The sequence below is a fragment of the Syngnathus acus genome, chromosome 23, assembly GCF_901709675.1.
Source record: "Syngnathus acus chromosome 23, fSynAcu1.2, whole genome shotgun sequence".
NCBI lineage: Eukaryota > Metazoa > Chordata > Actinopteri > Syngnathiformes > Syngnathidae > Syngnathus > Syngnathus acus.
Genome location: NC_051107.1, coordinates 245,420 through 256,925, shown reverse-complemented (window position 1 = coordinate 256,925; position 11,506 = coordinate 245,420).

The window sequence follows — 11,506 nt, the reverse complement described above, 5'->3', positions numbered from 1 at the left end:
CTAATAAACTACAAAAACTAAAAAAATAATAACTTATTTATATTCAGAAGTAACAATGAGAGCGCCACTGCCGCCTACTGTAGTAAATGCGCAATTACACTTTATTCTAGTACTGCAAAAAAAAAAGCCTGTTCCCCAGGGTCACACGCGCCCCCCCAGGTATTGCACCACTATTTGAGAAGCACTGAGCTAGGGGAAATGAGAAACCTTGAGAAGAGACCACAGATGGGAAGGTCCCTCTTCCAGGATGACCAGGCTGCAATGGATGCAGAGAGGACACATAGTACAAACAGTGTAGACAAATTCAAAAAAGGTGTGGAGAGCAGGATGTTATTGCACAGTAATGACTCTGAGACTCTAAGAGTGGTGTGAGTTCATCAGAGCAACAGCCTGGGGGAAGAAGCTGTCTCTGTGTCTGCTGGTTTTGGCGTACCGAGCTCTATAACGCCGTCCGGAGGGGAGTAGTTCAAACAGACTGCAACCTGGGTGAGAAGGGTCTGTAGAGATGTTCCTTGCACGTTTCCTGGTCCTGGACAGGTACAAGTCTTGGATAGATGGGAGGTTGATTCCAATGATCTTTTCTGCAGTCCTGATTGTCCGTTGCAGTCTGTGCTTGTCTTGTTTGGAGGCCGATCCAAACCAGACAGTGATGGAGGTGCAGAGGACAGACTGGATGATGGCAGTGTAGAAGGTCTTCAGAAGCTCTCGCGGCAGGTTGAACTTCTTGAGCTGTCTCAGGAAGTACAGCCTCTGCTGGGCCTTCTTCCGGACAGAGTCTATGTGGCCGGTCCATTTCAGGTCCCGAGAGATTGTGGTTCCCAGGAACTTGAAGGTGTCTGTGGAGAGAATAGTATTACTGCGGATAGTGACGGGTAAAAGTGGTGAAGGGTCACGCCTGAAGTCCACTGTCATCTCCACGGTCTTGAGCGGGTTCAGCTCCAGGTGGTTTTGGCTGCACCAGTGGACCAGCCGCTCCACCTCCTGTCTGTACGCAGTCTCATCACCGTCCTGGATCAGTCCGATGAGAGTGGTGTCGTCTGCATACTTCAGGAGCTTCACAGGAGAGTAAGTGGTGAGTACAAACTTTGCATAGTCAGGGAACATGAATAAATTGATGATGTCACAGCCAAAAGCGCACATAATTCCGTACAAAATGACAAAATTGAAAGAATGATGAATAGGCGGTGTGCGACCGTGGGCAAAGTGGATGTATGTGCAAGAATGGTTTACAGGAAGGACACTTGGAGATAAAACCGGTAAAGGTGCCAGAGGAAGGGCGGCAGGAGGAAAAACAACCATGAACCCGTCCAAAGGTGATCGCCAAGGCCGAAAGACGGGATGGAAGACGACAGCCCCCACACACACCGAATCGCCCATAATCAGCACCCACCCCCATGGAACCAACTCTCACCGAACCAGCACCCACTCCCATGGAATCAAAATCTCCTGCGAACTTGCCACACCCCCTGACTCATCACCCATCAAACTCGGCCCACACTGACATGTGCAACTGAATATAAACTGACCAAAGAACCTTGAACGTTGCCTTTTCTGAATGGAGACTTTCTGCTCTTGAGCATGGTCGCACCAAAGGCCCAGCGCTGTATTGTACTTTCCTGAAAACAGAGCTTTCTTAACAAGAATTGTGATTGAACTCAGCCAACCTGTGTAAGTCTAATTTCTGCTTCAGTGTCTTAGCATTTTCCTAAATCTGAAGAAATCAACCGAGCACGCAGTGAGTAAACTGCATAACAGGTGATTGGCAATGGCTTTTGCCGTGAGGCGCAGATAGCGCGCTCCCTAAATTGTGGACAAAATCCAACAATGTTCAAAAATGAACTGTGCCAGGGTTCCACACTTTTAGGGACATATTGGTATGTACAACCCCCCCAGCAAATTTACTGGTCACACGTACACACACACGCGCGCGCGCGCGCACGCGCGCGCACACGCACGCACGCACACACGCACACACACACACACACACACACACACACACACACACACACACACACACACACACACACACACACACACACACACACACACACACACACACACACACACACACACACACACACACACACACACACACACACACACACACACACACACACACACACACACACACACACACACACACACACACACACACACACACACACACAGAAATGTGCTTGACAAACCCTTTTATAAAAGATGTTCGACAACATTTTTTCTTTCAGACCGGTACCGTACCGGGAAGAATACTCAACTTTTGAGAACTCACTTAAACTGATACCGACTACCCAATAGGTCTAGTAATTTTGAATTATAAAAGTTATTGTTAAACCGAAGTCAGATAATTTGAAGCTATTTCATTTAGTCATGACAAAAGGCAAAAAAAGTCACTCTGCAATAGAGTTTCATTTCAAATTAAGCCACAATTCATTCAGATTCATTTGTCATAAATTAATAAAATTGCCAACTTCCTGAGTTTGTCTTCATTCAAAATAACTTGTAGTGCAAAATAAAACAGGTTAAACTGTTAACAGTTAATTATGACACTAAGACGTTGGAAAATGACGATAAGGCTGAAAAAAACTGCCACAATCTAAGTATTTCATGTTAGACAATCCATCCATCCATCTTCTTCCGCTTATCCGGGGTCGGGTCGCGGGGGCAGCAGCTTCAGGAGGGACTCCCAGACTTCCCTCTCCCCAGCCACTTCATCCAGCTCATCCCGGGGGATCCCAAGGCGTTCCCAGGCCAGCTGAGAGACATAGTCTCTCCAGCGCGTCCTGGGTCGTCCCCGGGGTCTCCTACCGGTGGGACATGCCCGGAACACCTCCCCAGGGAGGCGTCCAGGAGGCATCCTGATGAGATGCCCGAGCCACCTCATCTGGCTCCTCTCAACGTGGAGGAGTAGCGACTCTACTCCGAGTCTCTCCCGGATGACCGAACTTCTCACCCTATCTCTAAGGGAGAGCCCAGACATCCTGCGGAGAAAACTCATTTCGGCCGCTTGTATCCGGGATCTCGTTCTTTCGGTCACGACGCATAGCTCGTGACCATAGGTGAGGGTAGGAGTGTAAATCGACCGGTAAATTGAGAGCTTTGCCTTTTGGCTCAGCTCTCTCTTTACCACGATGGACCGGTACAGAGTCCGCATTACTGCCAGGTCGCCCGTGAGGACCGCATGAGTCGCCCGCAGGACTGTTCTAAAATTAGCTCAAATAGCGGCACTTGTCAGTGAGCTGCATCTATTTATTTTACAGTCAAACCTCGGTTTTCGAACGTCCCGGTTCTCGAATTAATCGGAATTCGAACAAAAAATTCGAGATTGCTTCGGTTGTCGAACAAAATTCGGAGGTCGAACCTCGCGAGATGAGCCAGGAGGACCCGAGAAAACCCGACCGCGCGGCCCGGATGCCGACTGACTCCGTTGTTATTGTATTTTAGTTACTTTGAGGATTGTATTAACCCCTAATCATGCCTCCAAAGAAAGCAAGTGGGAGCAATAAAGCCATCCTAAAACACAAAGACGCTCTTAAAGCAATGCGACAGTGAGCGCCCGGTTGCGCGATCGGACTAAATTAAGCTCCCTGCGCACAGAGGTCCACTTTAATTTTGGAAAGTACATCAGGACTTTAAAAATATTTTCTAAATTTTAGCGACGGCTCTGTCACAATAATGCGACCAGCGCGGTGCAGTTGCGCGGTCACCGACGCGCTACTGTTGCGCGTTCGGCGGTGCGCTGCAGTTGCGCGATCGGACCAAATTAAGCTCCCTGCGCACTGAGGTATACTTAAAATTTTTAAAGTACATCAGGACTTTTAAAATATTTTCTAAATTTTAGCGACGGCTCTGTCACAATAATGTGACCAGCGCGGTGCAGTTGCGCGGTCGGCGACGCGCTACGGTTGCGCGTTCGGCGGTGGGCTGCAGTTGCGCGATCGGACCAAATTAAGCTCCCTGCGCACTTAGGTCCACTTAAATTTTGGAAAGTACATCAGGACTTTAAAAATATTTTCTAAATTTCAGCGACGGCGCTGTCACAATAATGTGACCAGCGCGGTGCAGTTGCGCGGTCGGCAACGCGCTACGGTTGCGCGTTCGGCGGTGCGCTGCAGTTGCGCGATTGGACAAATATGCGCAAATGAGAAAATGCTTAAAAAAGGCGGGGTTTTTTGTCTTGAAACGGATTCAATTTTTTTCCCATAACAGTGGAGCCTCGGTTTTCGAACGTCCGGTTCTCGAACAAATCGGTATTCGAACAAAAACTTCGAGATTATTTTGCTTCGGATGTCGGACGAAATTCGGTTGTCGAACCTCGCGGGATGAGCCGAGAGGACCCGCATGCCAACTGACTCCGTTCGTTTTTACATTCTTGTTACTCTGAGGAATGCATCAACTCTAATCATGCCTCCAAAGGAAGCAAGTGGGAGCAGTAAAGCCATCCTAAAACACAAAGACGCTCCTAAAGCAATGCGACAGTGAGCGCCCGGCGCGCTGCGGTTGCGCGATCGGACAAAATTAAGCTCCCTGCGCACTGAGGTCCACTTAAATTTTGGAAAGTCCATTAGGACTTTCAATAAATTTTCTAAATTTTAGCGATCGCTACCTGCGTGAAGCTGGCCCCCCACCCCACGCAAAATTTAAGCAAAATAGTCTGTTTCGTTTGTGCTTCGTTTGTGCTGGTTTGTGCAGCAAAAATGTTCGTTTGTGCTGCTATGGTTTTTTAGTTAGGAAAGATTATTTTATAGGTCATCCAGAGTTCACCCAGCCCCCCATCTGCTCAAAATGAACCCAAAATGGTACCGTTCGTTTGTGCTTCGTTAGTGCTGGTTTGTGCAGCAAAAAGTTTTGTTTGTGCTGCTTCCGTTTCGTAGATATTACACATTTATTTTATGGCGATGACGTCACCCAGCCCCCCATTTTTCTCAAAATGGACCCAAAATGGTACCGTTCGTTTGTGCTTCGTTTGTGCTGGTTTGTGCAGCAAATTTTTTCGTTTGTGCTGCTTCCGTTTCATAGATATTACACATTTATTTTATAGCGATGACGTCACCCAGCCCCCCATTTCTCTCCAAATGGACCCAAAATGGTACCGTTCGTTTGTGCTTCGTTTATGCTGGTTTGTGCAGCAAAAATTTTCGTTTGTGCTGCTATGGTTTTTTAGTTATGAAAGATACTTTTATAGGTCATCCAGAGTTCACCCAGCCCCCCATCTGCTCCAAATGAACCCAAAACTGTACCGTTCGTTTGTGCTTCGTTTGTGCTGGTTTGTGCAGCAAAAATTTTCGTTTGTGCTGCTTCCGATTCGTAGCTATTACACATTTATTTTATAGCGATGTCACCCAGCCCTCCATCTGCTCCAAATGAACCCAAAATGGTACCGTTCGTTTGTGCTTCGTTTGTGCTGGTTTGTGCAGCAAACATTTTCGTTTGTGCTGCTTCCGTTTCGTAGATATTACACATTTATTTTATAGCGATGACGTCACCCAGCCCCCCATTTTTCTCCAAATGGACCCAAAATGGTACCGTTCGTTTGTGCTGGTTTGTGCAGCAAAAATTTTCGTTTGTGCTGCTACGGTTTCGTAGATATTACACATTTATTTTATAGCGATGATGTCACGTAGCCCCGCCCCCCTATTTACTTCCAAATGGACCCAAAATAGTGCCGTTCGTTTGCGCGTCGTTTGTGCTGGTTTGTGCTGCAAAAAGTTTCGTTTGTGCTCCTACGGTTTCGTAGATATTACACATTTAATGTATAGCGATGACGTCACTCAGCCCCCATTTAACTCCAAATGGACCCAAAATGGTACCGATTGTGCCGCAAAAAAGTTTGTTGGGGTTCAGTGAATCATTCAATTTGTCATTTATTTAATACTAATTTATTTTCTAGACATGTCAAATCCTTGCTCCATGGATCGTTAATTAACCATTTGTTTGTGCCATTGCAATTTTTCATGATTAAAATCATGCATCTTCATTAATCTTCATCTTCATCATGTATTTTATTCTAACAATTTTTCACTTGACATCCTGATAACTCCTCAATTCTTACACATGTATTATCCAACTAATTACTATGCAAATTGACCTCTGCAGGCCGGTAAGACATATCGCAACAGGGTGGCGAAAAACAAAGACGTGCAACTTTTTCAAGCGACAAATGCACAACTATCTCCGAAGATTTGAGAGGCCATACTTGAAAATGGTAACATAGCCACTCCAAGCGCTACTGTGTGGACAGATCTGAGTGACCAGTTGGAAAAGAAGATGTCTGCAAAGGCTCTGTACACCTTTGTAAAAACAAACAGACACAATATCTGGTCAGCTCTTGGAATCAGTCATGATGAAACTGATCCTGAAACTAGCAGTGACGCAAGCTCGGAATCAGGCCCTGAACGGTCATTTCAGCTTCATATTCCTTTTGACAAGTGGATGGAATTAATTCCGGAAAAGGCTGAATACAAAGATAAGAACTGTCGAACCCAAAAAAGAGAATATACAATTTTGAAGCCTGGCACCTGGACCCACATCATAAATGAACAAATCTGGAAAACAGTCAAAATTCCTTGCACATTTGTTTTTAAAAGAGCCAAGGTCTATCCATTGGTCTCAAATAATTATATCGAGATCAGAGGATACTGCAAGGAGTGTCATGGCCTTCTCAACATTAATTGTGGCGGAGAGACAGAAATTAACAGTCCAATAATATTGAACTGTTTCATTAAGAACAGTGATGACTCCCTACACACTGGTAGCTCAAAGCGGTTTCTATCTGGACAGTTGCGTGTGCAGGTAGCCAAGGAACTTTGTGAGGGCAGGATGGAACCACATGTATGGCGAGCATCACAGGCAAATAAATTGATGGACTTCGGAGACCCTGAGCCAAGCCACTTGCCAAATTTGGCCACCCTGCGCAAGGCAAAGCAAAAGAAAAATGATTTGGCATTAGGTGACAAAAATCAAATTTTATCATTGCAGATGTTGAAATACAGTGCACCTCACAGTGACAGCATCAAAGACATTGGACTTGACAAGTTTTTCTGTCACTGTTGGAGTCAAACACAAATGCATGTGTACAAGAGCTTAAAGAAATCTCACCCAATATTATGTGTTGATGCAACTGGCTCAATAGTTAAAAAACTGATGAGGCCGAATGGCATGTCTGGCCATATCTTCCTGTATCAGGATGTTATGACAGGGCATACCAGCTCCAGTGTCCCAGTCGTGCAGATGCTGTCAGAGAAGCATGATGTTAATGCTATCACACAGTGGCTGAAGGAATGGATCCATGCAGGTGCATCTGTTCCTAAAGAAGCAGTGAGTGACTTTTCTCTGGCGATTCTTGGAGCTCTAGTCAAAGCTTTTACCCCTCATCCTGATCTTAAGAGCTACATCAATGAGTGCTTTAACATTTCACGTGGGAATCAACCTGGACATCTACCCCCATGTTTTGTCAGGGTAGATGTAGCACACTGTATTAAGATGATCTGCCGATGGGACTGCCTGAAAAACAAAAGACCTCGTGTTAAGTCAAGTCAAGTCAAGTCAAGTCAAGTCAAGTTTATTTGTATAGCCCTAAATCACAAGCAGTCCCAAAGGGCTTCACATAGACAAAAATTGACAATTATTGTTGAGGGTGAAGAGCTGGTCCACTGTTCCACGGCCAGGACGAAAGCCACACTGTTCCTCCTGAATCCGAGGTTCGACCTCCCGACGGACCCTCCTCTCCAGCACCCCTGAATAGACCTTACCAGGGAGGCTGAGGAGTGTAATTCCCCTGTAATTGGAACACACCCTCCGGTCCCCCTTCTTAAAGAGGGGAACCACCACCCCAGTCTGCCAATCCAGAGGCACTGTCCCCGATGTCCACGCGATGCTGTAGAGACGTGTCAGCCATGACAGCCCCACAACATCCAGAGCCCTTAAGAAATCCGGGCGGATCTCATCCACCCCCGGGGCCTTGCCACCGAGGAGTTTTTTAACTACCTCAGTGACTTCAACCCCAGAGATTGGAGAGTCCGCCTCAGAGTCCCCAGGCCCTGCTTCCACAATGGAAGGCGTGTCGGTGGAATTGAGGAGGTCTTCGAAGTATTCTCCCCACCGACACACGACGTCCCGAGTCGAGGTCAGCAGCACGCCATCTCCACTGTAAACAGTGTTGACGTTGCACTGCTTCCCCCTCCTGAGACGCCGGATGGTGGACCAGAATTTCCTCGAAGCCGTCCGGAAGTCATTCTCCATGGCCTCGCCGAACTCCTCCCACGCCCGGGTTTTTGCCTCAGCAACCGCCGAAGCCGCGTTCCGCTTGGCCATCCGGTACCTGTCAGCTGCCTCCGGAGTCCCGCAGGCCAAAACGGCCCGATAGGACTCCTTCTTCAGCTTGACGGCATCCCTTACCGCCGGTGTCCACCAGCGGGTTCGGGGATTGCCGCCACGACAGGCACCAATGACCTTACGGCCACAGCTCCGGTCGGCCGCCTCAACAATGGAGGCGCGGAACAAGGTCCACTCGGACTCAATGTCCCCCGCCTCCCCCGGAACGTGGGAAAAGCTCTGCCGGAGGTGGGAGTTGAAGCTCTTCCTGACAGGGGATTCCGCCAGACGTTCCCAGCAGACCCTCACAGAACGTTTGGGTCTGCCAGGTCGGACCGGCATCTTCCCCCACCATCGGAGCCAACCCACCACCAGGTGGTGATCAGTTGACAGCTCCGCCCCTCTCTTCGCCCGAGTGTCCAAAACATGCGGCCGCAAATCCGATGACACGACTACAAAGTCGATCATCGAACTGCGGCCTAGGGTGTCCTGGTGCCAAGTGCACACATGGACACCCTTATGTTTGAACATGGTGTTCATTATTGAAAATCCGTGTCGAGCACAGAAGTCCAACAATAGAACACCGCTCGGGTTCAGATCGGGGGGGCCGTTCCTCCCAATCACGCCCTTCCAGGTCTCACTGTCATTGCCCACGTGAGCATTGAAGTCACCCAGTAGAACGACGGAGTCCCCAGAAGGAGCGCTCTCCAGCACTTCCTCCAGGGACTCCAAGAAGGGTGGGTACTCTGAGCTGCCGTTTGGTGCATAGACACAAACAACAGTCAGGACCCGTCCCCCCACCCGAAGGCGGAGGGAGGCTACCCTCTCGTTCACCGGGGTGAACCCCAATGTGCAGGCGCCCAGCCGGGGGGCAATAAGTATACCCACACCTGCTCGACGCCTCTCACCGTGGGCAACTCCAGAGTGGAAGAGAGTCCAGCCCCTCTCGAGAGGGCTTGTACCGGAACCCAAACTGTGCGTGGAGGCAAGTCCGACTATATCTAGTCGGAACTTTTCTGCCTCGCACACCAGCTCGGGCTCCTTTCCAGCCAGAGAGGTGACATTCCATGTCCCAAGAGCCAGCTTCTGCAGCCGGGGATCAGACCGCCAAGGTCCCTGCCTTTGGCCGCCGCCCAGCTTGCAATGCACCCGACCCCTTTGGCCCCTCCCACAGGTGGTGAGCCCATGGGAAGGGGGACCCACGTTTCCTTTTCGGGCTGAGCCCGGCCGGGCCCCATGGGCGAAGGCCCGGCCACCAGACGCTCGCCTTCGAGCCCCGCCTCCAGGCCTGGCTCCAGAGGGGGGCCCCGGTGACCCGCGTCCGGGCGAGGGAAAACGTGATCCATTAATTTTTTTCATCATAAGGGGGCTGATGAGCCGTGCTTTGTCTGGCCCCTCACCTAGGACCCGTTTGCCATGGGTGACCCTACCAGGGGCATGAAGCCCCAGACAACATGGCTCCTAGGATCATAGGGGCACGCAAACCCCTCCACCACGATAAGGTGACGACTCACGGAGGGCACAAATAATACATAATATGAAAATCAAAAAAAGTGGATGTCCAAGTCAGAGCGAGGGGCTGCCGGAGGAGCCCTCTACTATCCTGGCAGTGTCTTCGAGGAGGTTGAGCTGCAGTTCCCCCAACCTGAATTGGCCCACGAGAATCCAGATAGCCGCTGTCAGCTTGGGTGCCACCTAACCACCTCCCCGGACGGGGAGGGGGGGGGGAGAGAAAACAAAACAAACTCCGGCCGAATCGGCCACTACAGGTTAGTTTAAGGATTTCTTTGTCAGGTCAATAGCACAGCTTCTTAAGTCACAATGTTTGCAACATGCAAAAGAACTTCTTCGTGCTATCACCATTGTGGCACTGAGTGAGACAGAGGGTAATGACAATTCTGGAGCCCCTATCCCATCAGAAAAGTGCAAGAAATACTTGAGAGCGCAAATCGCAGAGGAATTTGTCCGCATTTCAGATGAGGAAGTTGAGGGACAAGAACCAGGTGATGCATCAAATCAGCACATCCAGACTAATGTCCGACAGTGGGTGACAGAAATACGTAAGGAGAGCAGGTCACTTGCCATGGCTGATGGGGATCGAGACAACATCCACTTCCTCCCTGAGATTATTCCCCAAATAACAAGACTTGGAAGTTACTTGCCACTCTGGACAGCAATAATGGTCCCTCTCTTCAAAAGCACCAGCATCACTGCAAGTTCCGCAGCTGTTGAAGCAGAATTCAAAAACATAAAAAAAGGCCTTTTCAAGCATGAAAGCCTACCCATTCGTGTGGACCGGTTTGTTGCTCGTCATCTTTCCTTCATTGAGGGAAACATGCGGATTTGCTCTGCAAAACAAAAAAGTGAAAAGGATGTGTGTGATGCCACGACTGTCAAAGAGCCTGACAATGTCTGCAGTACTTCTCAAACTGAAGTAGTAAACAAAAGGGAAAGAAAATCTCATCCTGGAGCGGAGCCAGATGCATCTACTGACAGTGCAGTTGAAAACTGGAGAGGTTTAGCGGTCCCACCGAAAAAAAGAAAGATAACTTCATATCTCTCTCCTTGTCCTGAATGGTTGCATATTGATACACAAGTGGGCTGGAAAAAAGTCAAGGTACCATTGTTGAAAAACGGGAACCATCAACAGCCTGTTAAACTTCGCACATCAAAAGTGTTTGTGCTCAATACTTGTGCATTTGATTCTGTCTTTCAATGCTCATGCTGTTCTTTCTGTGAAAGTTCTTTATTTGAAAAGATTGTTCTGAACTATGAACGTGGGAACCAATTTCTCCACCTGGTGAAAACCATCACAACACAGGGTGTGAACCCACAGATATACTCACAGAGGGCAGAACTGCTGGGGGAAATATTCAAACCTGTCCTCCTGACCTCTGCTGCTCTCCAAATTGATGCACAATGCCACATCTCCACTGTAATTGAGAGCGCAATGAGGAATATCCCAAGTGTTTATTTGATAAAACAATGCTCCTCACAGTACTGCAGTTTAAGCCAACAAGTAACAAGGCAAGTTTCACTTGTTTGTGCAAACATTGCTGTCCTGCAGACCTGTGGCATGGCTTCTCTTCAGACTGCTGCTGAAGAGGGACTCAGCCTTCCTGACTCTCTCTGCCTCAGGCCAATTGAAAATCCTTCCCAGTGTCCGTCTTCATTCAAAACACAGGACAACAATACA